Genomic DNA, 25676 nt, shown 5'->3' on the forward strand with positions numbered 1-25676 from the left:
TATACAGTACCAATAACCATTGCTAGAGCTCACCGTGGACCTTAATAGGTGACGGAACACAGTTAGATGATCTATATAGAATGATATGTGCCAAATAATATGTTATTTTTCATCACTGGCTTCCTGAACCAAAAAGTGTTGTCATATGCCTAAAATGCGCTGTCTCGTACCAAATTCGCACAGCATCTTATACAACTATCATCATGTATGAAAGCAAGTCCAGTACGTGCTTATGATGTGCCATTCTATTTTAAATAATGCCATCATATAAGCAATCCATGCTATTAATAATAATTTTGAAAGTATTTAAACAGATAATGATTTGACAGGTCAGTCTTTTTCCGCCTGAAAAAACACCGTGTATATGACAGCCATATTAATAGCACAGTAGATTTCATTATTTTTAAAGCATTGTAAAAAAAATAGAGCCTAAGTAACGATCAGGGGTATTGCAGACTTTCGCATCTATACAGGATTGCATTGGGGACACTGTAGAAAGCTGGCTCTTTATATGGTATGCCAAAAAGAGGTATACTGTGCAGAGTCCAAGTATTCCCTTACTAGTGGACAGTGGCTTGCTCCAGCAATTCCAAGGTGCTCTTGTAGAGGGTAATGTGGTCAAGCAGCTTTAGGCTTATCGGAAAGGAGTGTTACACATCTGTTGCACACCCGCAGCCAATAAATGACACATACAACTCAATGAGGAGATCCATAACAATTTATGAAAATAACACTTCTCTTTATATAACTTTAGGCACCAAACTCATCAGAATCAGCTAAGCACTTTTTAAAACAGCTTTGAAGAAAACCGGTTTTTGATACTATAAATCCTAATTAAAGCACTTCGCTGTAATGCTATCTTAGGAAGAAAAAACATACGCTACATACAGTCACTTAACAGTGACTTACGGGACTCCTCCCTGGGCCTTAAGGTGAGTACAGGGCAAGGTCCCAGGCAACACCAACACGTCACCTCGGGAAGCACTGTTGCGTCTGGGTGCAGAGGTGTGCTTTTCAGCATCAGATGCTTTTGATACTTTAAATCATAATTGAAGCGCTTCATGCTAATGTTAACCAATGGAGGAAAAACGTATTGCATTCAGGCACTCAGCATCGATTTACGGGACCAATCTTCTGGACTTAAGGTGAGTGTGGGGCAAGGTCCATGGCAGCACCGACACTTCACTTCGGTCAGCACCAACACTTCTCTTCGGGCAGCACTGGTTCGGCCGGGTGCAGAGGTGCCTTACAGTGTTGTGTGCCCATTCATTTCTATGGAGATCAGTCTGTCGGAAAAGAGGCTGCAGGCTTGGACTGGGGAACCAGTCAGGCTGAACCAACAGTGGGGCTCAACTATAAGCCTGGAGGGTTCTGCACTCTGCGCTCTGTGGAACACGTGGAGTTCCGAAAAACTCTGCAGAGTTTTTACCCGCTCGCACTCACTAATGTTAAGTTGGTGAGCGAGGAAAATCCACCTCCCAGTGAGATTTCTCGTTGCAGGCGGTCAGATTTCTCTTTGCAGTGGTCGCAGATGGTCGTGACCGCTTGCTTCGCGAAATCTTCCGTTCGCTTTGCGAAAGCTGCAGCTCAGGTAGAAAATCTATCATGGTGCAGTTCGCACTGATTTTTAAAGAGCGGGACAAACACCCGGCGCTGAAAATCAATGTGAAAGGCATGACTAAATGCACTCCACCACTTGCGGAACTCCACGTATTGGGGCTTAGTATTTCAGTCATTTTGTGCAGTTCCACATAGTGGAACTCTGCGAACTCCATCCAGGCCTTCTCAACTCTTGTGATGCTCGGGAATGTGGTGACTTTTGTCCTCTTCCCTAGGGGCCCGGGGTAATGGGTGCAGAGGTGAGTTTGGGCTTTGGATTGTTATCCCCGAGCGCACTCGAGGTAGAGGGGGCTAGCACACAGAGGCTACAGAAGGCTTTGGGAAGTCCACAGTGGGCAAGTCCAAGGTGGGCTTTGTCTTTGGACATGGGGAACCACGTTGTCACGGTTGGTCCACTTCTGCTCAGGGTTGGAAGCACGGGTGCAGTGGTGTTTTGGGGTGTCGGGTTCCTGCAGTCCAGCGCACTCAGTCTTCTTCAGGGTTGCCTGCAGGATGCAGGAAAGCAGCTCCTCTGCTCCACAGGAGTCCTTGAGGCTTTATTGAAGGCAGGCTGTCTTCCCAGGCCTTGGGGACACAACAGCTGCAGAACAAGATATCTTTGGAGGACTTTCGACGAGAAACAGCAGACAGGCCAACTGGGCTAGTGTTTAGTCAGTTGCTCTTCTTCACTCTTCTGCTTTTGTAGCTCTTCAGTGTCCTTATGCTTCTTAGGGCGTCAGGATCTTAGGACCCCGTTGGCACCATTGGTCCACTTCAGCTCAGGCTATGCAGTTCAGATGTAGTAGTGCTTGCTGTGTCGGGTTTTCGTAGACTTGGACCCTCACAGCACAGTCTTTGCTACCTCCAAGATGCAGGGGGACAGCTGTGCTGTTCCACAGGAGTTCACAAGTCTTTGGAGAAATGCTGGCAGTCCTCACAGGCTTTGGAGGATGAGCAGCTTGCAGGGCAATCGACTTTGGTGCAATTGTCTAGAATAGGTGAACAGGCTGGCAGGGTTGGTGTCAAGTCACTTGCTTGTTTTGCAGTTCTTTCTTTCACAGCTCTTCAGCCCTTATTCTTTTTGACAGCAGGATCTGATTTCCTGGTGACAGAGCTCCCCACAATACAGAATTTAGTGGTATTAGGGTAGTGTTGGGGTAGTAGCCAATGAGCTACTTACCCCTAAGGTAACTGTACTCCCTATATGATCACTTCCTGGGGGAAGTGGGCATAACCCTGTCCCAAAGATCCTACATTTGCCATCCCAAAGATGGTCATTTCTGAAAAGTTGCATCCACTTTAGGTAGCCCAGTTCAGGGTGATGCTCGACTGAGGGTGGCCATCCCTATCTTTCCTGGCTAATTTTCCGGCCTATCCATGTGCCAAGGGTTCTGGACAAAGGGAGGGTCAGTTTCCTCTCTTGTGAGAGAAGCCAGACTCACATACTAAAGGCGATTGCCCTCTCTGAAGCTCCCTGTCTTGGAATGCTAATCCGCAGCTCATTCTGTGCACGGGGGTCCAAAGCACCCCCTGCTTGAGTAGGCTTGGTTTATGGCCCCAGAAAGCAAAGGTCCTCGCCCTTTGGGTCAGAAACCTGTGTCTGGTGGCAGGCTGGTGAAAGCCAGTCAGTGAACACACCAGTAACTGGTCGGGTTTCAGAGGGCACCTCTAAGGTGCCTTCTGGCTGCATGTATTATTAAATCCGACACTGGCATCAGTGTGGGTTTAATAATACGAGATGTTTGATACCATACATCCCTATTTCTAGTGAAGTGATCATGTAGCTGGGGAACTGGTTTTCACCAGTGTCCAGCACATGCTTTTAGAAAGGCTTCCCTGATCACTTGTACTGGCAGTAATGGAATTGACCAGTACAGGAGGCATATCTGCTCATGCTTTTATGCCCTTACATGTAGTATAGTGCACCCTGTCTAAGGGCAGTACAGCCTGCTGTACGGGTGGCTTACTTATACTGCATGCAGTGTCAGCAGGCAGGGCTCACAAGCTGTGGGCAGTGTTGTGTTTTCACTTTTGTCTGCACCAAGACACGCATTCTGCAGTGGCAGTTTGCATGAGCTTGGTGAGGGTCCCTTAGGGTGGAAAAAAATGGTGCTGCAGCCCTTGGGGGTCCTTCTTTAGTACCGCAGGCCCTAGGGTCCGGGGTACTGTTTACTAGGGACTGACATCCATTTTTAAAATTGTAAAGTATTCTGAAGTCTGCATGATTTCTCCCTAATATATTAATATATTTTATATATTGAAATAGAGCAGAGGAACTCATCTGGATTACACCAATTTTGCAATGCAAACGTACAAAAAGTAGCTTCTTTATATATGAGAAATTTGATGGGGTTCCATTAATTTATTCTTGCACTAGCCAGTCTGAAAGAAACAAACAACATTATTTTATATGGATGGAACACCATTTTCTGAGCCTTGCCTATACCTTTTAATCTTTTTGACCATTCTGCTGCAGATGTTATACTATGAGACAAAAATGAAATATATTTAGTTTGTGTCAAACGGCACCAACGTTATTAGCAAATCATCATTTATTCATCCCATGATCTAACCAGTCTAGCCACAGTTACCAAGGTGCTGTGGTGTGAGAAGGAAGAGAAAGAACTAGAGAATATTCTAGAGAGAGATCAAGGTATCTAGAGACTGAGACAGAGAATTTGATTTAGAAAACGTTTGCAATACTGGAGAAAAGGCACTAGAACTGAACTAAACTGAGATATAGCTTACAATGTATATAAGCAGAGAGCGGATAAGGGTGGCATCGTTAAGGTTGGATACAGAGGACTAGAGAGTAATGCACAGAAAAATAAAAGGAACAAGAGATCCAACCGGTTAAGATAGCTCTGTATCAGTGGTTTTTAACCTTTTGACTTATGTCGACCCCCCACTTAATCAGTACTGGAATCTGGGGACTCCCACTGAATAATTTTTTGAAACCAGAGACACTTAACTGAGACAATTATTGAAACCTGGTTACCCTGGCCTAAGCAATTTGGATGATTTGAACTGCAAAACAAAACACAAACATACAGAAACAATCATTCATCAAAAAATCCAACAAATGATTAAACAATATTTAAATTCACACACAAATAACATTTTTAATTTTAATAGGAAGGTTAAAGCTTTTCTAAATTCAATAAAGGCCCACCCTCAGCCATACTATATACAGTTTAATGCACTTGTAGTGCTCCCACAAATCAATCTGAGGATATCAACTTTATTTTTATCCACCAATTTCAAATTCCTTCACATTTGCAAAATGTTAAGTTACTTTTTGCGTCTTTACTTATATACTGCGGGCAGATTTACAAGCCCCTTGCGCCCCTTTTACGCTGCCGTTGCGTCACTTTTGTGATGCAACGGCAGCGCAAAAGATGCGACATGGTGTGGGGTACTTACAACGTGACGCATCTGGGAGATGCGTCACGTTGTAAAGCCCTGCGCCAGAAGGAGGCGTTCCTGCTCAGGGGGGGTGTTCCGTCGCAGCAACGCCTCCTAAAAGTGGCTGAGTGAAATCTACAAGATTTTCACTTTTGAGGCCATGCTGCGTCAAAAGCCTGCGCCTGCTTGAAGCAGGCGTAAGGATTGAGGCAGCATTGTAAGAATAGGGCCCCCCAGAGCATTGCTGGAGCTGCGTCGTGCTTACGACGCAACTCCAGCAATGCGCCACTTTTACGGTGCCGATGTGTCACGCATCTGTGGCATTTTTGCCCCATGGTGTGCTGCATTGTAAATGCGGCGCATCCATGGTGGCGGAGGCATGGCACACAATAACTGGCGCATCCCTGCTGATATGCAGGGATTTGCCAGTTATTGTAAATCTGCCCCTGCTTATTAATATGTGATATTTTTTTCTAAGCAGTCACTGGCCCACTGATTAGGCCTTGCAAACCCCCCTGGTTCCTGGAGGACAGTTTAAGAACTGCTGCTCTAGATAAAGAGGCAATCAGAGAAAGAGATACAGACCAGGAAATATGTTGTTTTGGGGAAAAAAAGAAGCAGTTACGAGAGAGAGGGTATGACTACCTATGGAAAAACAAACAATAACTAAACATTCTAGAAGTGTCACAAAATTGAGAACCACTATTGAAAGTTGGTAGAAATTACACGGTGATAGGTAAACAGAAACTCTGAACATGTCAGACACAGAACATCAAAAAAGCCGATGGAGGCAATGAGGCAACTGGGAAAAGAAAGAAAAAAGACAAGAGAGTTGAAGCTGTACAAACCAAGAGGCAGGCAGAGAGTCAGGGTGATATATAAAGCGAGAAATACTGAGCTAAGCAGAGAAAACTTAATAAAAAAGAAGAGGTGGTAAAATGATCTCAAAAGGCAGAGGGAGAGAAATACAGTGAATGAGAGAAAGTGTGAGAGCGAGAGATGTAAGAACAGATATGTGACGAAAGAAATGGCAACTGTGAGAGATTTATCATGGAATAAGAACACTAAAGAGAAGCATAAAGATTCAGACTATCATCATCAGGATACTATTGGAATTAAAAAATTATTATTATGAAGTGTGAGAGCATCTAATTGTGCAATAAACAAATACTGGCTTCAGTTGGATTTGGTAGGACTTAAACTTTGTGTTGAGATTTTGTCCTCTACCAGCTGCAATGTCAGGTTATATACAACTAGTGGCTCGCGGAGAAAGGTGGAAAAACGTGCCATTATGCAGCGACTTGCATGATACGCCTGCATACTTACTTGCTGCATGTACTAAGGCTGAAAACTTTGGTTGGAGTGCCTGAGCTTCTGTGCAATTGCAACTTTATTTTACACCTTTACATTTTATTTTATATTTTTAGAGTACATCCAATAAAGTCTAACTGGAGAACTCCTTGTAAAGCCAAGAGTAGCAGTTCAATTTATTTGATCTAACACTCACAGAGAAAGGTTGTTTTCCCCTACTGTGTTGTGTCATTTTCTGTATTATGTCCATTGCATTCTTTAGTGAAGGTGAGAAGAACACCAAGGTGGTCATTTGGAGTATGGTGAAGCATGAGAACTAGAATTTAAAGAAGGTGTGCCGTTCCTATGTGAGTGTGGGGGGGGGAAGACAGGTCTTTCTTCGTGATGCCCTCACACACCCGAGAGGCGTCATGCTTCATCATAGGGCAGTTGCACCTCGTCAGGCCGGCGCTGCAATGCCTGACGGGCTCCCAAAACCAGGGCTCTTTGGTGGGGATCTTTTGAAGAAGAAGCCGTAAGGTGCGTGTGGGGGCTGGGTAGTACACAGTGAGATGAAACTGGATAAAATAGGTGTAGAGCAGTCCTCTAGAATCAAAGTTTAATAAAAAGGTAGCTCTAGCCTAAATAAAAACAAGAGTGAACCCCTGTGTGGATGTTAATGTTCCTAAGGGGCAATCTATGTGTGGAAGGTCGACATGTTTCGTGCCTAGTCTTGCCCCTATCGGGTCAATTGGAAAACCTAAGGAGTTAGGCCCTTGAGGACAGGTGGATGGGCTGGACCCTATTTATAATAGGAAAAACACAAAATTGCCTAGCCACCTACATTTATATCCAAAGTTGAAAAAGGTCGAAAACACTGTTTGTCCAGATCGACCCGGTATTTTTATTTATACCACTTATTTATATTTATTTTATGATTTTTCAAAACAGACATTTACTCAGCGAAAAAAGACACATCTATATCCACATATTTACACAAATTTACACAAATATACAGTGATATTTACGAACAAATGAATGATTTACAACCTGGCTTTAAATGAATAAAGTATCTACATCCTATATATCCAACATGCAACACAAATTTGTTTTGACAAGACTATACATCATATAATCATGTGCATTGAAAAAATGGAACTTGAATCAATACAAAATCAAAGGAGTTAAGTCAATCTATGACGACTAATTGGACCAGCACTTGCTGGTATGGGAAAATGAACCAAAAGTCCTCCTTAATACATGCCGACGCGTTTCGATACCAGGACAAAGTTCCTGGGATCTCTTCAAGGCACTGTCAGTGTATCAAAGTATTTGAGAGATTGGGTGCTGAAAAAATCATTCGAGTGTTTCCACGACGGAGTTAACGTGGAAAGACCTTAGAAATCTTCCTTCTATATTCCATGGATGCCTCCATTATTGGGTGCAAATATAGGGGCCAGCCTAAATTTATTATTAAAAAAGGAGGCTCGCTAGTTGTGTGCTAAGTTTCCAACTTCATGTTCTGCGGTTCCCAAGGGTTTGCTTCCAACCGCTTTGGAGCTCAAACGTGGCGTGGTGTGCGTGGTTTATATCACGATTTTTTCGACGGCGCTGTTTGGTAGGCTCTCTCCTCACTAGTTGCTTACTCGGTTTGCGATCGTCTCAAAAAAGGTGTCATCCGGCAGCCACTGAGCACCTCCGTGGCCATGACCATGTGGAACACCCCACTCCATGGTCTTGCTGTGGCGTTCAACTGACTCGCCTTTAGTACACTTAGCCTTCCTTTCACTCACCTACCAGGCTAAGTCCCACTCACAATGATTTTTAGTGCCAGTACCTCACCTTAGCGCTCCTGCCTTCGGTTTGTGACAAATATCAACCAAGGACTCTTGTTTGCGCCTTGTAAGTGTTAGAATTCTTCCTTTCACCGTGCATGCCTCTTCCTTGCCACAGCCTCGGCAAACTTCATTTCCACTTGTAGTGCCCTCAGTAGCGCTTTGGCAACTACATGACCTCCACGCCTCAACACTAATGGTGCAAAATGTTTATGTGCTACTAGCATATTTATTCCATGCTTGATGTGTTGATACAATGTTCTGCTACAATGAGTAATATATATTGCTTATTTAAACCGCCCCCCGTTCTTGTTCCCTTCTACACAGGTCTATCAATTCCCCAGTAAACGTCAACTAGGGTTTTCTTTAAAACGGTCTTGAAGAAGTGCCAATTGTCCCGTTAGGGGCAAGACTAGGCACGAAACATGTTGACCGTCCACACATAAATTGCCCCTTAGGAACATTAACATCCACATTGGGGTTCATTCTTGTTTTTATTTAGGCTAGAGCATCCTTTCTATTAAAATTTGATTCTAGAGGACTGCCCTACACCTATTTAATCCAATTTCATCTCACTGTGCACTACCAAGCCCCACACCCGCATGCACCTTATGGCTTCTTCATCAAAAGATCCCCGACAAAGAGCCCTGGTTTTGGGAGCCCGTCAGGCATTGCAGCGCCGGCCTGACGAGTGGCAACCACCCTATGATGAAGCATGACACCTCTCGGGGTGTGTGAGGGCATCACAAAGAAAGACCTGTCTCCCGCCTCCCACACTCACATAGGAACTGCACACCTTCTTTAAATTCTAGTCTCATTTGGGAGTCTGTGTGCAGGACCTCATAACCCAGCTTTCAGTCCCACCCCCTTTTTGAAAAAAAAAGCATGAGAACTGCCATAAATTTGCAGTTCTCCTACCATTCTAAACCTACTATTCCCCTGCTTAGTTTAGAGTTGGAGAACCAATGATTGACTGCTGGCAGAGTACCCCACCCACCCGGGTCATCCAACACAGTAAACCATATGCCACAGTATAGTTGCCTTTTGTGCAAGGAGGCTTACCCTATTTTCAGCAGTTCTGCCGGCATGTGACAGACACAGTATGCATAGCAATATTAATATTATCTTTATTACAGATTTAACACTCTCAATGAATTGTTAACCATGAAGTAAGCCTTTGTTCACCCATACAACAAGACTGTCTTCTACCAGGGTTGGCTTCCATGTTGTCTATAATTACAAAATATTTTTTATGGACCTATTAAACATCACTGTCTTACCAACACATTTTCATCTGCAGCGGCAGATTCTGCAGTGACAGATTCTGCAGCATAGTTACTACTCAAATACAGCACGCTCACTTTGCCGGGAGACCTCAATGTATAAATAGGTCTTCCAGAAATGTACAATCTTTTGTATAATATAGATGGACATCTATCACCTGATTTATGGACCAGATAAATGATGGTGAGCATATATTAGACTGGAATTTATGTATGTCAGAATCACTTATAGTATAAAAAACAGTATTACTTCTTTGGTTGCTTTACAGAGTGGACCTTTGATCTAATAAGCCTACCATTATGTCAGGTATCCATTTAATCCCATTTTTAATGCCCAAGATCTTAATTTGAGACCCAACATGTCTGATTCCGCAATGAATCACTGAGGCCTTGCATTGCCTTGTCTGGTTTAAAATATGTGTAGTTTTAAAAGGGAAACAGCCAGCGAAATAGTTCTCTTTACAAAAGACAGAAAGCAGATTCATAGTTTTTGGTTCTCATGTAGTGCTAGATAAGAGCACTGTGAACCCCAAAGGCCATCTAGCATTATATTTTGTGTCGCATTTATTCACTGGATATTGTTCGTACAAGCTGAGCACCTGGCGTGAGCAGTGATTTGAAGTTATACACTAACTCAAACGAACAATTGCACAAAGACCTTAAACCTGCTGGTCCTCAACCCATAGCTTACAGGGTTTCTCTCAAAATCTGAATCACAAATCACTAAAGCCCTATTCTTCCCTCTAGATCCCATCCTACTATTCTCTCTCTGGCATTTAAAGGTTGTATTGATACCCAGCAACTCTTTATCAGATTGGTCTCAATTCTCAATTTAGTAATAATAAGTCAATATTGTCTTATGTTACTTTAGCCAAGCAGCCATCTAGTCTGAATATAACTAAAGATTGCTTACATTCATGCCAGTCTGGTTATGTACTGAGTAGGGGTGGTAGGGAGTTCCAGAAACTTGTTGCAGCACCAATGAATGATAGCTTTATTCTTCTTTGCGCTCCAAAGCCAGTGCACAGACATACCAGGTACCATGGGGTGCCCAGGAGCAGAGTCTTGTAAGTCAGACATCACATTTTATTTCTACTTCTTTTATTAAGAGCAGTAGGGCTTGTACATGAATTGGGTGATTTTCAATCCAAGTTCAGCTTCCTAAATTTTCTGTGATTTCATCTTATTATCCTGAAAATGATTACCCAACGCTGTTCATCTGGCTCCAATGCTTTGATTAAAATTACAAGCTGAATTTCAAACCCCCTGCAAACAAACGTTTGCACAGTTATGATAATTATGAGTAACCTCCTGCCTTGTTACACCCCCCAAAATCTTTACAGAACCTGCTACAATTTACTGCGAAAAACATGGGTAAAAATGGCAATACAAGCAATTATCAGTGAGGTAAGCATCTATTTGTTTCTATTACCACATGCTATTCTTTATTTCTTATTGGTCAGCCTGAAATATGAAGTATTTACCACTCCTTGTGACCGGGTAATCCGTATTTACTAGGTGCGATAAAGACCTCACCCCATTATGACCCATACATAATCAGGGTCTAAGTTTCTTAGGTCACTTGCCTTATACATTCTCTGAAGGAATGCTTCCAAATTCGACAAAAGTCTTTAAAATAGTCCACGAGATTTGTTTTCCAAATCTTCTTTTAAATTTTGTACAAAACAATGCAACCTGTCTTTTATGTCCCTTAATTGCTTGATTTTGAAGAATAAAAAACCTGATTATTATCTATCTGCCTACCTGTCATCATCGTTTCCCAGAAATGTAATCCACACAATATGAGTGGGTCTTATACCCTAGCCGCACAACGCTATATTTTGAGGTAGCACGGTCAGTAATATGAGGTTCCATCCATGTCACACATTCTGCGGAATGCTCATTAACCCATTACCTATCATCAGGAGCTTCAAACCCTTCACATACAATCTCAACTATTTTTGTGATGAAAATAGGTCTACTACACAAAGGTTAGTTAGTACAGGATAGTTTTCTGCTACAACTGATTTGTCTTATGAATGAACTTTGTCCATTGTCCTTGTGAATACATTGTATGCTTGATCAGCCAGGCCAATAGATAGCCCAAGTCTCTCCTACATAAAACAATTGATAAAGTATAAGGCGTTTATGTGTGAGTCCAATAGTATCTGTGTATTTGTATCATTGTTTGATCTCTTCTCTTTTGCTGCAACAAAAACATTTACAAGGGGCATTGTTTGTTTTTATAAATGTTTTAATTTGAGTTTTATATCTCAAAGGATGTAACAAATATGCAGAAAAATGCCATGTCTGTGTTGACTGCATCAAGCATAAACTATGTCATAAACAGTAAACTGTGCCCCCTCCCACCAACCCCCATGCCCAGACCACCATCAGCTAATGCACCCTCAAAATATAATAAAAAATACACTTACAATTACCATATCTCTACTCAAGACGAGGCACGGCTGTTTACAGTCACTTTACTCATCATCTCCCCCCATCATTGCCCAGGAGATCTAAGGAATTTTAGACAAGCCACATTCCCTAGATCTTTTGAAACTTGTGGGGGCAGCCCCTACTGGCATACGTAACTTTTTCAAAAATCATATACTTGCCCATGCCTCTTTTCCATTCCTGCAGAGTCAGGCATTCCCTAGCACCCCAATGCAGAGCCAGGGGCGTAACACATGCCCACGCATCCCCCGCAGTGCGGGGGCCCTCAAGCTCAAGGGGGCCCCCTCAGCTTGCACTTCGTCCTGAGAGCTCCTAATAGAGTCCGGAGGGGGCCCCTCCACGTACCTGGCAGGGGGGCCCCCTCAATTATCGTTATGCCACTGTGCAGAGCCATCAACCTTTTCACAACAAACAGCCCTTGGTTACAAAATAAGAGTTTGGATCTAGGAAGATCAAAGTAATTGGGTATCCCCAGGAAAATGACTTTGCATTCAAGCGGAATAGGTTCACCCAGGATCTTGCCTACTTCACCAGTTATCGTCCTCCAGTAACCCTGCATAAGTGGGCAAGCCCATATTGTGTGTAGGAAAGATCCTCCAACCCTTCTGCAAATTAGACACCGATGGAAAGGGTGTTGTACCCTTCCCATCATATGTAGCCTACTTCTATTGTACACCATATGGAGGATTTTAAATTGGATTAGGTGGAGCCTCGTTTTGATCACCACCTCCCTAGGGTGCATCAGGGCAGCTTGCCAATAAAGGTCATCCAGTTCCCCCAGGTCTGCCGTCCATTTCCACTACAGATTCTGTAAATTGTCAGACATGTTGTTAATCAAAGTTTTATATGTCAGAGAGACTGCGCCTCTACCAAGCCTCTCGGTGAATAGCAGACCTTCTAATGGGGCAAACTCAGGGTTGTGTTCTCCTGGAAGCTGCACTTACTTCCAGCATTGGTTATCATGTAACTCATATTCGTTCTGCAGTTTGGAGAAGGATTTGCGCAACAGGTCTCCTACCTTGGAGATTGCAATTAGATCCCAGGCCTCAAACCTCTTCAGTTTCTGTAGCTCAGGGAGAGAGTGCCCCTCCCATAGAGGGGCACTCTCATAGAGGTGTTTACCAAGTAATTCTGTGGTGCCAACCCAAACACTTTATTGCTCTTTCCCAGGCCGCCAGGGTCACCTGCTTGGCAGGGAAGTGGCCTTGCGCTCCCTTGCCTCCATAAAGGTAGCGGAGGCATGGTTTCCCCCCCCATTGTGTTTGTTCCGACCTGCATATGGAGTAGTTTCGTGGCGGAAAAATCCTCCAGCCAATAATATTAATTACGTGGGCCCAGTAATAGGCCTCCAAGGCTAGGAGGGCCAATCCCCCATTGTAGGGGAATGCTGGAGCGTTTTCAGGGCTATTCTATGGTGTTTCCCATCCCATAGGAAAGTGCACAAGTCGTCCTCCAATCTGGAAAATACCTCCGGGGGGAGCCTATAAAACGTGTTTTGTAGTACATGTAGAAATTTCGAGAAGGAAGTCATTAGAATAAGGCTGCACAACCCATTAATGTAAGGGGAATACTCCTTCACCACTCCCAGTCCCCTAAGCAGGCCCTGGCAGCCACCACAGATTTCTCTGGAAACAGAGTTCCTGTTTCAACGTCATAAAGATGCCCAGGTATTGGAAGCCATCCGCACAGTAGTCGACGGCGGAGTAGGGTTCTGCCCATCTCACCGCTTAGAAGAAAGAGCACCGACTTGCTCCAGTTAATCATATAGCCGGAGTAACTGCTATATTCCTCAAAGAGTTGGAGGAGCAGTAGTAGGAACTGGGACGACTTTCTGATATAAAGGAGGATATCATCCGCATAGGGTGAGATTTTCTCCTTAACCACCTCCTGGTCAGCAAGGGCAAAGCCACGGATCACAGGGTGGGTTCGCACCATGCAGGCCAAGGATTCTAAAGAAAGGGCAAACAGGAGGGGGGACAGGGGACATCCTTGGTGTGTACCCGTTCCAACAGGGAAGTCTGAGGACATCGTACATTGACTCTGACATCCGCTACAGGAGACCTACCCATTTCTGAAACTTAGGACCGAACCCAAAGTGAACCAGAGTTTGCTTCAGAAAGGGCCTATGCAGTGCTCCAAACACCTTCTCCAAGGCTAACGCTAGAAGGACGTGAGTCTCCGACTGGGTCCTGGCCTCAGTCATCGAGTTGTGTGCTCTCCTGAGGTTATACTGTGTTGATCTACCAAGCATCAAACCAGATTAGTCTCTATGAATCGAGGGGGTAGTCACTTGCAGGAGCCGGGAGGCAAATATGGTTACCTATATCTTCATTTCGATATTTAAAAAGGAGATGGGACGGTATGAGTCACATTTATCTCTGGGTTTGCCCTCTTAATGGATCACCACTATGATAGTCTGGTGGGGGTCCGGCAGAAGAGTGTCCTGCCTTCCTGCCTCTTGAAGCTTGCCTAGGATGTGCGTTCCCAGCAGGTGCCCATAGCGCTTAAAAATCTCAGTGGGTAGTCCATTGGGCTTGGGGTCTTACTGGATTTGATCTTTGCCGTAGTGGCCTGTACTTCCTCCAAAGTAATATCACTGTCCAACATTTCTCAGACATCGCCGTCCACTACTGGGACAGCAACCAATGCTAGGAACTGTATGATATGCATAGTGTCATGGTGCAGCTGTGCTCTATAGAGAGCTTCGTAGTAACAAGCAAAGACCTCAGCAATGGATCGTCCCATATCATATGTATCCCCATTCAATCCCACAATCTGGTGCACCCACCAGGCCTCCACCTCCTTTCTGCTCAGCCATGCTAGTAGCTTCCTGACTTTATCCCCTGACTCATTTATTTTATGGAGCGTGGCAAGCCACTGTTTCTTAGTGCCTTCATGCGCCAAATCGTGGTATTCTGCCCACAAGAGCTTTAGTTGAAGGAGCTCGGGTGGGTCAGGGTTTGACCCCAGGGCCTCCTCTAGGGCCAAAAGCCTACTCTCCAGTTGCTCAAGGGATCTTTACACCTTATGTTTTTTCTGGGAAATTAGGCTTTGTGTGGAGCTTCGGAGGGCCGCTTTATAAGCCCCCAAAACGTTATCGCCGACTGAACTGAGCCTTCATTCTCCTGAAAATATAGTTCTGCATCTACACAGAGCCCAACAGCCACTTCAGGGTCTCACAGATCCCTGCATTAAGTCTCCATTGGGCCCCATCCCTGCAACCTCTCCCGCCCAATTTTACAAACAGTGGGGAGCGGTCTGAGAGTCTCCGGGCGAGGTATTGAACTTGCTGTATAGAGCCACCTTCCCCAACAGGGGGAATTATTTAGTCTAATTGGGCCCTGGAGAAATAAGAATAACTCCTCCTGTTGGAGTGTGCGCACCGCCAATAGTCAAAGAGACCAAGAGCGGACACGAACCGTGAAAGAGGAGTGGTTGGTGCATTTATACCGTTGGTTCCGGACCGGTCCAGCTCTACTGCCATGACATCATTACAATCCCCTCCTAGTATATGCAGTGAGAATGTATCCTCCAACAGGACTTCAGAGTGTTTTGCCAGTGCAGGGGCTTGAAGCTTAGGGGATGCATAAACACTAATAAGGGCAATGTCTATTCTAACCCAAAGGCCCCTAACTCCCACATATCTCATGTATTGATCTGATCATTGCTGTATCAGCTGAAATGGAGGATTCTTTTTAGCTAGTGTAGTAACCCCTCTGGATCCTGATGTATACCCTGCATGCGCTAGAGTGATATAGGTCACCCAGGAACATACAGTGTGTCCCATGAAGATGGGTTTCTTGTAAAAGAACGATGTCGGGCTGCAATCTTTTGATGTATTTGGTTACCAGGCCTCTTTTAACTTTGTCCCCCAGGCTGTTAACATTCCAGGATAATATGGAAAGGTGCCTGGTGTCTAAATACTGGGTAGGTGCTATGATTCTGTCAGTGGATGCCAAGTCTGCATAAGTCATAAACAAATTATAATAGGCAGCACCCTTATTCTACAGAATGTATTATTTAGTATTCTTGAAGGATCAGCACATTTCTTATAACATTTCATATCCACTGTATATCTGATTCAAAGTCTTCAATAAATATTTTGATGATAGTACTTTATTCATATTTTTCTTCTTTTTTTTATAATTTCCTTAAAAGCAGTAAGTTCATAAGTCATCAATGAGAGAGTGCCTTGAATAAAGGGTCCGGGATTCCCTTGTTTCAACCAGTGAACTTCTTAATAAATCATGAACTCAACAACCCTTCCTACCCTCACGCCACCCCACATGAACCACAGGAGTGAAAACCCTTATTACACAACCTAAACTACTTGTTGGGGAAGCAGAGAGTTCTCTAGCCCATCCCTCCCACCCACTGAACGTAGTCCCTTTGGCACAAGAATCTGACCCCCAGAACAGCCACCCGAAGAGCGGTACCGCAAGGCAAGTTGCAATAGCAAAAGACAAGAAAAACAAAAGGAAAAGAAACGTTCCACCCAAAATGAAAAGAAACATTCCACCCAAGAACTCTACCCATGTCACCAGGGGGGAGGGGCAACAGCGTCAGCCTTTCAGAGCAGCTTATGTTCCCACCCTCCAGTTATTTAGACATGTTCGTCAATCCGGTGGCTGTGTTGCAGCATCCCCCCTGCCGCCGCTGCCAGTAAAGTGTCCGGCTCAAGAGGGCGTTCCAAGTGGTGAATTACAACTGCCAAAGGGTACGAGGATTCTGATCTGGATTCCAGCCTCGCGTCGGTAGCATCCATGCTTGCATCTTCGTCCGGTTGTTCCTGCTGCAACCATTTGGATGTTGTTGTGCTGTTCCTGTTAGAGTCTGAGGATTGTGCTGGTCGACCCTTAAGCCTCGTCTCCCGCTCATGGAGTCCCCACTGATGGGCCTTCCTGCTCCTCCTCCATGTTCTTTGTCTAACCTTTGGTCGGGCTCCTTCTCCCCAAAAGGGGAGGTGCTTTGGTGCCTGCTCTCTCCGATTGGTTAGGCTTGTGCATTCTTCAATTCATTCCCAAGCTCCTTGTGGCAATTGAAAGAAAAGTGATTTTCCCTGATGTATTACTTTGAGCTTGTCAGGAAACAGCATGGCTCACTTCCATCTGTCTACGGAATTCAGCAAGTACCATGTCTCTATCAGGATAGTTCAGGAATCGTGTTATTATTAGGCGGGAACTTATCTTGACGGATTATTTGTCGGAGCCAGATCTCAAAGAACTGAAACATACTGCAGCCCTCCACCCCCTCTGGGAATCACACAATGCTCAGATTGTACCTTTGTGCTCAGTCTGTTTTCGGCACCATCAATCCACCTCAGCACATCCTTAGTTGTTGTGTGAGCCTCTGCCGCTTTCTTATGTAGTTCACGGACCGTATCTTCCAGCTCTGAGATCCTATTTTCAGAGGCCATGACCTTCTGTGCCACATTGCGGAGATCTTGACATAGGAGGGATACCTCTGACCGAACCTCACCCACCCTCCCCTCCAGAGCCTCACGGAATCCTGGATTGCCATGAGGGTGGGTTCCTCTGGTGGGGGGGGGGGGGTTGATGGCCTTAATATAACGATCCATTTTCCCTTGGCTCGGGGTCCGGGTTTCTTTGTCTTTGCCCATTGTTTGCTCACTTGGTCATGTAGGAAGGTGTCTCCCCTTACAGGTCTGTGATCCCCAGCCGACAGGTGAGTTAGGACCGGCACCAGAGAGATCGTGGCACCTGCTCACCTGAGAAGATGTCCAGGGGGAACTGTCAGGCAGACCTCACCAGCAACTAAGAAAAAGAGGGCAGACTCAGGCGTGGCTCACAGGTCACCCGAGTACATCCAGTCAAGGTGGGTCCCCAAAGTGGCTCAGCGTTCAGGCCGCAGCTTGTCACTGAGAGGAGATGGGGGGTGTTGCACCCCCCGCACCCTTATAAGCCCAGGCCTCCGTTGCTGTCCAGGAAGGCCGCCGCACTCCCAACTCACTGTGGGGGCCAGTGCACCATCTCCAGAACGGAGGGGACAGCAGGCTGGGCAAACCAGTTGGGGTTGGGATTGCCCCGGCACCTCTTACCGCAGCTTCCTCTCTCCTGCAAGAACAAGCGTGGCCCCCGTTGTACTGCTGCACCCCTGGATGAGTCCTTCATCTCTCTGCACCTCAGGGCGTTTCTCATAAAGCAGGAAAGAGGCATAGAAGGGAAAAGGGGCAGGCCGTCTAGCCCCACTGCAGCAAGATGCTCCTCTATTTGCCCTCCCCCATGTGATATCGCCTGCAAGCGACCCAAGCAGCATTAAAGGCTTCACACCACTCTTAGTGCAGTCACCCCTCACTAGAGATTTGGAAGGTGTCCCACCTCCAGGCCCATCGGGTTCGCACATGAATTATTAGGGGTCTCCTCACTCAGGCACTCGCTGCCTCTCCCTCAGCTTCAAGACTACAGGTTCTCGATCACGCCACAGTCAAATCTGGGACTAGGTTCCACTGCACAATATCTCTGGGGCCCTAGGCCATCTCTTAACCTGCCCAACTGTATAGGGGTGGAGTTTACGAATGCAGTGGTCCCAGTGGACCCATGCCACACCCCTACCCACAGCACAGGAGTCTCTGTAGGTCCACAGTCACCTCCATATGTCTTCACAGGATTGGACGCATCCCCCACCTCATGATGCGGGCCACAGTCAGCCACTGTCCATCTGTTACCCCAGCTGCCAGTCTGTAATTCCCAGGAGCCTCCGATGTCAGTCCCCCGTAGTACAAATCACATGCGGGGAAGAACGATGGCAACCTGCACCGCCTTAAAGCGGATTAAGTAGAATTTTTGGGAGAGTTAAAGCAGAGCTCTTTCAGCGAGTGTCCACCACCGCTGCCATCTTGGCCTCCTAGAAGGGGTATTCTTGATCTTAAAGAATTTCCCTACTTATTACACCAATGATTGATCTTCTTTTGTTTGAGCATACGAGAAAACCCATAACAAATGTATCAATATTATATAAAAATCTAGGGTCATACTTACAAGCCCCTATCACCACCACAACTTCACTTTCAGTGATGTTGTGATAGCAATAGGGGCTTCGCCTTATTTACAAGGCAGCATTAAGCCACGTAATGTGGCTTAACGCTGGTTTGTAAATGAGGCCCTCTTTCACGCTGTATTTATAGTGAAAGGGGAGGGCAACGGGTTTTGTGGTGGGCGTTCCACTGCAACACTTATTAACCCCAACACCCATTGATTTTGACGCTGCCCCCTATTTTCAAGGGTGGCGTAAATAGGAGGTAGCGCCTGTTTGCTGTTTCTTTGTGTGCTGCATTGTTCAGCACACATGGAAAGCGCAAAACTACAATGATTGTTTATGTACAGGAAGGGACACCCTCTCCTCAGCGCAGAAACCCTTGTCCTAAGGTGCAAGGGTGCCTGCATTGGTGCTAGGCTGCTAAGTTTAGCGCAGGGGGAAATGCAGGACTGCACCATATTTTTGTAGAAATGGTGCAGCCCTTCCTTTCCGATGTGGCGGAGTGAAGCGTTAAGCCAGGAAGGCTAACGATGCACTCCGTCACTTCACTGTAAATATGCTCCATAGTCGTTCGAATGTTCATGTCAATAAATAGTATATTATATTTCCTCTTGTTAGGAATTGTTTTTGCCAAACATTACATATTTTTAATAAAAGACTGGCTATTTTTTTCAGAGTCCCTAGAGATATTTAATCCACAGAAAAAAGGGAAATGAGATTGTGCCTTCCCTCGTTGTCCCACAAACTATACTACTCACTGCTCGAGAAGGACTAGTAACTAAAGGTAATAACTTCAGAACAATTTGTCTATGTATATTATCCTCTAGGACATGGTCCAGCCGGTCTCCTCCTGCTTCAAAAAACATTTCTCACCTACATAAAAGAAAGAAGTAAGAGTTGAAAATGTATTGGGAATCCCAAAAGGGTGTAAATACTGCCCTCACCCACTCAATGAGTGGCATGCTTCATCATAGGGCTGCTGTGACTCCCTGGTGGAATAAATTAGAAACTGTAAACAGAAACCCACATATGGAGTACAATCTGAACACAACCCCACCACTCCCCAGAGGAAATATTACACTGATGCTGACTGGAGTGATCTGCTCATTTTCAACGAAAATCACATAATTCCAATTTTTAGGGTGGAGAAATAAGTAATTAACTTATCAACTACATCCATAGTGCATGTGCATCTTACAAAACATGCTTTCTTCAATCTTTCTGCAAAGGGATATTAAGTCAAACTCTCAAAAAGGAGCAATTATGCATCAACATTTTCCAATCAGTTTGAGGCTATTTTCAGTAATGCGAAGCTGCAAACCATTCGCTGGACTCATTCATGATTGCTCTCGCTTAATGTAAGGGACACCTGACTGCACGTTATTCAACAAAGAGATCACAATTAGGTTACAATTACTTTACATCTCAGTTTTTCAGTTTACACTAAAGCCTTAATCAAACCAGGAATGTGCAATTCTAGCCAGAATAAAAACTATGGTTGCTCTGACGATGTTATTTCTGAGTCTGTTTTTAAACAGCTGGATGTTAGTCATGGTCATATCTTTCCATTTAAATCATCCTGTCAATTAATTTGTGTATCTTTGAGAATGCTTTGATGGACCAAATCTGGTCGCTTATTGAAGTGAACAATTTGCTGGATCCGGATCACTGAAATAATATCGACTACCAAAATATCGACTACCCAAAATATCGACGAGAAAATATCTACAACCAAAATATCGAGTTTGTATGTACAAACAGGTAAGTACAAAAATATCGAGTACAAAATATCGTTAACAAAAATATAGTTGTAAAAAATATCGACTTTAATAAAAACAATGTTTAATTACATTAATATAAAAAATTAATTACTAAAATATAATTAACAATACTTAAAATAACTATTAATAATTAAATAATTAATGAAAGTAAAAAAATAATATTTTTTTAATCATATTTCTTAAAACATATATATATATAGTAACAAAATTTAATTAAATAATAGCCAATATTATTAACGTACAAATACAAAAGAGTAAAAATTACTATTCCCACTACAAAGAGTGCAACAGTGGATATATGACGTTACAACGCAACTTTTACAACGCACTACCATTACAATGGTAATGTAAATTTAATTTTACTTTATTTTTACACTGTACCCCTGTACCCATGTACCCCAAAACTGACCCTGAACCCTAAAAAAACCCTTTACCCAAAAACCCAAAACTGACCCTGAACCCTAAAAATACCCCTTTACCCAAAAACTAAAAACTGACCCTGAACCCTAAAAATACCCCTTTACCCAAAAACTAAAAACTGACCCTGAACCCTAAAAATACCCCTTTACCCAAAAACTAAAAACTGACCCTGAACCCTAAAAATACCCCTTTACCCAAAAACTAAAAACTGAACATGAACCCAAAAAAATACCCCTTTACTCAAAAACTAAAAACTGACCCTGAACCCTAAAAATACCCCTTTACCCAAAAACTAAAAACTGACCCTGAACCCTTAAAATACCCCTTTACCCAAAAACTAAAAACTGACCCTGAACCCTAAAAATACCCCTTTACCCAAAAACTAAAAACTGATGCTGAAGCCAAAAAATACCCCTTTACCCAAAAACTAAAAACTGACCCTGAACCCTTAAAATACCCCTTTACCCAAAAACTGAAAAGTGACCCTGAACCCTAAAAATACCCCTTTACCCAAAAACTAAAAACTGACCCTGAACCCTAAAAATACCCCTTTAATTTAACATAATTAGCAATTAATCAATTAAATTAAATTAATTACCAATTACATTTTAATTAATTAACAAATATTTAATTACCAATTAATTAAATATTACTACCAATTAATACATTTACATATTTAATAAATAATAATTAAATTACTTCCCACCCTATTCCCCTATAAACCCACAACCCGCTACAGGAAATACATTATTTTAATTTACATAATTAGCAATTAATAAATTAAATTAAATTAATTACCAATTAAATTTTAAATAATTAACATATAATATTTAATTACCAATTAATTAATTATTACTACCAATTAATACATTTACATATTTAATTAATTATAATTAAATTACTTCCCACCCTATTCCCCTATAAACCCACAACCCGCTACAGAATAAAATTACACAATAATTTAAAAAAAATCATTAATTAAAAATAATTATAACATAAAATGACACTTTTCACACATATTATAACATAAAAACACTATAAATAATTACATATTATATAAAAAACGATATTTTTTACTTTCGATATTATTTACAGTCGATATTACTTCACTTACCTTAAAAACGATATTTTTGCTGTCGATATTCTGTCCTGTCGATATTTTCTCCAAACGATATTTAAAACTCGATATTCTGTCCAAACGATATTTTGGAGTCGATATTATGTCTGTGCACCGCTGGATCCATCATTAGCGGGCTGTACCCAGACATGGAGTCAGAGCTGGTGATCACAGCAATTCTAAGTGATCTTAACCAGGAGGCTAGTTCCAGTAGTGTTGTTGCTGCGAATTTGCAAGTTTAATTTTACCACGTGCAAAATTTTGTGAAGGCCAAATCTTTATGAAGTTGCAGACTTTGTGGATTCCGCCCAACTTCACTAGTGGACAAAGTTTCCTAGCAATAAAGATGTAGTGGAATAAATTGTTTTGCAGGAGAATTCGCCCATTAAAAGTTGTTATGTTATGTTAATTTTAATTTCTATAGCGCACGGCTACTCCATTGGAGTGTCCCGGCGTTTTTTATTGGCGGCTCATAACAGGAAAACATAACACAGAGAAATAAAAAGGGCACCGACAGACAGCGGAGGAAGCATATTAGAGGGTAAAAAGGCAAGTTTTAAGGCCCCTCCTAAAGGACAGCAGATTAGAGGTACAACGTAGGGCCAATGGCAAGGCGTTCCAGAGCTGTGGCGCCCTTAGCCTGAAGGAATGCCCCCCGATACGGGCCTTCTTTATTCGGGAGACCATTGCAAGAAACAAAGATTCAGATCGCAAAACACGGACCGGGCGATAAAAGCCAAGCCTGCGTTGAAGATATTTTGCTCCTGAACCGAAGAGCGCCTTGTGAGCCAGAGTCAACGTCTTAAAAATTATCCGCTTCCGGATAGGCAGCCAATGGAGCGACTGCAGGAGGCCGGACACTCTGGCTCGCCTGTGAAGGCCAAAGATGGCGCGTGCAGCGGAATTCTGCACCACCTGTAGCCGTTGTACAAGATATTCCGGAAGACCCAGATAGAGGACGTTGGAGTAGTCCAATCTGGAGCCAATTAAGGCTTGCACCGTAATCCTCCTATGCTCTTCCGAGAGCAGAGGGAGGAACTTCCGGAGCATCTTGAGGATGCCGAAACATGTGCCCAAAAGACCGAGGATCTGAGATCTCATTGTCAGACCATTATCGATCTTAATTCCCAGATTTGTTGCCGGCTGGGACGCATGAGCTGGGGGGAACATATTGGTCGGCCACCATGTCTGCCAGTCAGGGTCTGAGGCACAGCCAAAGAACAGTACCTCCGACTTGTCTGAATTACATTTGAGGCTGTTCAGATGAAACCACCTGAAAACAGCCCCAAGGCACTCCCGAATGCTCTCTCCGTCAAACTCCTCTCCTTTCCCGCTCGTAAAGAGGAGCTGGGTATCATCGGCGTAGGAAACGATCTGGGCCCCAAAGGACTCAACCAGTGCCGCCAAGGGAGTCATAAAGATGTTAAAAAGAGTCGGGCTCAACACAGAACCCTGCGGGACTCCGACTCCCAGCGGCGGCATCTCAGCAGAGCTAGGAGAGGCCCAGACCGTTTGTCGACGGCCCGCTAAAAAAGATGTAAACCAGCTGAGCACAAGTTGATGTTGATAGAGATGTGTCCTTCAAAGGAACTGCAATATGTGACTTGCATGCACGATAATTATTATTTTAAACTTTTACTAACATTGCCAATTTTATGAATTTGGTGAACTATTTTTTATAAAATGTCATACTAGGTGGCAACTTGGGGTACTTCTAGGCCCTGCCTTCATATTTTCCCCCTATTCGACAGTGAAATCTGATACAGTCATGCACTGCATCCCCCACTTCTGATTTGAGTATTATCGATTGATGTTTTTTCTCTGCAATGGATTCAGCACTTTGTATTAAATAAGGTTAGAGAAGATCAATTCCCCCTTTAAAGATACAGAAATCTCAAATTATCACCTCTTTTCACCATTACACACATCAAACGCCAGTTTTTTTCTCTGATTTGCTGTCTCAGTGGAACGTTTTACAGCTCACCAATGGTCAGATTTGTTCCCGCCACAGATCTTTTCTTGCTGTTTCCCAGGAATGCCCATTTTGATAGCTTGAAGTTTTCAGTTCTCTTACCGGGGCTTACTGCAGCAGGAAGTTTTCAGTTCTCTTACCGGGGCTTACTGCAGCATTCTTGGTCCCCTGATCCACGGCCGGGCTTGGCACAGCCCACAACCACCGCGAACGACCGGCCGGGCTTGGCTCCGCCGGTCCAACGAAAGACCACCATCCCCAGGATTCCTCGGGGCACAACGCTGATGCCACCACTGAGTGCGCAAGGAGGCGCTTAAAGCAGCGTCAGGTGCTGAGTCCCTCGAAGTTTTCAGTTCTCTTACCGGGGCTTACTGCAGCATTCTTGGTCCCCTGATCCACGGCCTGCCTTGGCTCCGCCCACAACCACCGCGAACGACCGGCCGGGCTTGGCTCCGCCGGTCCAACGAAAGACCACCATCCCCAGGATTCCTCGGGGCACAACGCTGACGCCACCACTGAGCGCGCAAGGAGGCGCTTAAAGCAGCGTCAGGTCCCTCGTCCCGCGAGGACGCGCGCGGGACGCGCCGGACGAAGCCCGGACTAAGGGCGGACAGTCTGTGAAATCCATAATTAAACCATTAGTAGCCAAAATCGATCTATTAACAGCTGAAGTAAATAGATTAGGGGGACTGTTAAATAAGACAGTGGCAGAGGTGGGTAATATACCAACCTTAGTCACAAACAGGGTTGTACCATCAACAAATGCCCCTAAGGGAGGGACAGGGGATAGTGGTGATGTAACACCAGTTCCGCCTCATATCCAGCAGATAGTTGGAACAGGTGCCAGGGTAATACATGATAAAGATTTACCACCAAATACTTCAGGGATTGGTGTTGAACAAGGCCCGGTTCAACTTATTGTAGAGGCTTCTCCCCTTGTCCTGGTTCTGGCTAACGTACCCTCCCTGAAACCAGGTCAAGTCGAATCCACTTCTTCTTTGATTAGCAAAGCATATCATTGGCTTTGTAATAATATGATATCTCCGAGGGGAAAACAACTGTTAGCAGGGGAAATCACCATGGCAAGAAGGGTGGATTGGATAGGGAATATCGCAAAAAAACTAAAAGGGGACTGTGTAGTTCTGCATTTTTTAAGCCCAGAGGTACTCCCGGAGCTTTTAAGATATATATTTCCTCCGCAACGTAGGAGTGCCGAGATTGTTCCACTAACCTTGGATTTTTTCTATAGGAGAGGTAGCACAGTGAATCCAAGTATTTTAAAGACAAAATGGAACTCGGTAACAAATAACTGGGGTAGGGTTGCACAACCAAGCGAATGGGGAATTAATGTTGAAAATAGATTCGCGGCATTGTCAGGCCTGAATGAATGCGATTGACTCGAGAGGGCAGGAAGGGGTGCGGTCCAGGATTTGGCTGAGTTAAATATGACCTACACTTTAGTTGCTGAAGATACTGGTTTTTCTAATGTAACTCGTATGACCGAAGGAAGATTAATAGGTG

The 25676-nt window shown here is 44.1% G+C and overlaps 1 protein-coding gene across 3 annotated transcripts in view; it reads left to right on the top strand.

Moving 5' to 3' along the window:
• The window catches only part of LOC144824675 (uncharacterized), a 1660589-nt gene that overhangs the window by 1289200 nt on the left and 345713 nt on the right, over positions 1-25676 (top strand). The window lies entirely within an intron of this gene.

This window comes from Lissotriton helveticus, chromosome 3_1 (assembly GCF_964261635.1).
Source record: "Lissotriton helveticus chromosome 3_1, aLisHel1.1, whole genome shotgun sequence".
Classification (NCBI taxonomy): Eukaryota; Metazoa; Chordata; class Amphibia; order Caudata; family Salamandridae; genus Lissotriton; species Lissotriton helveticus.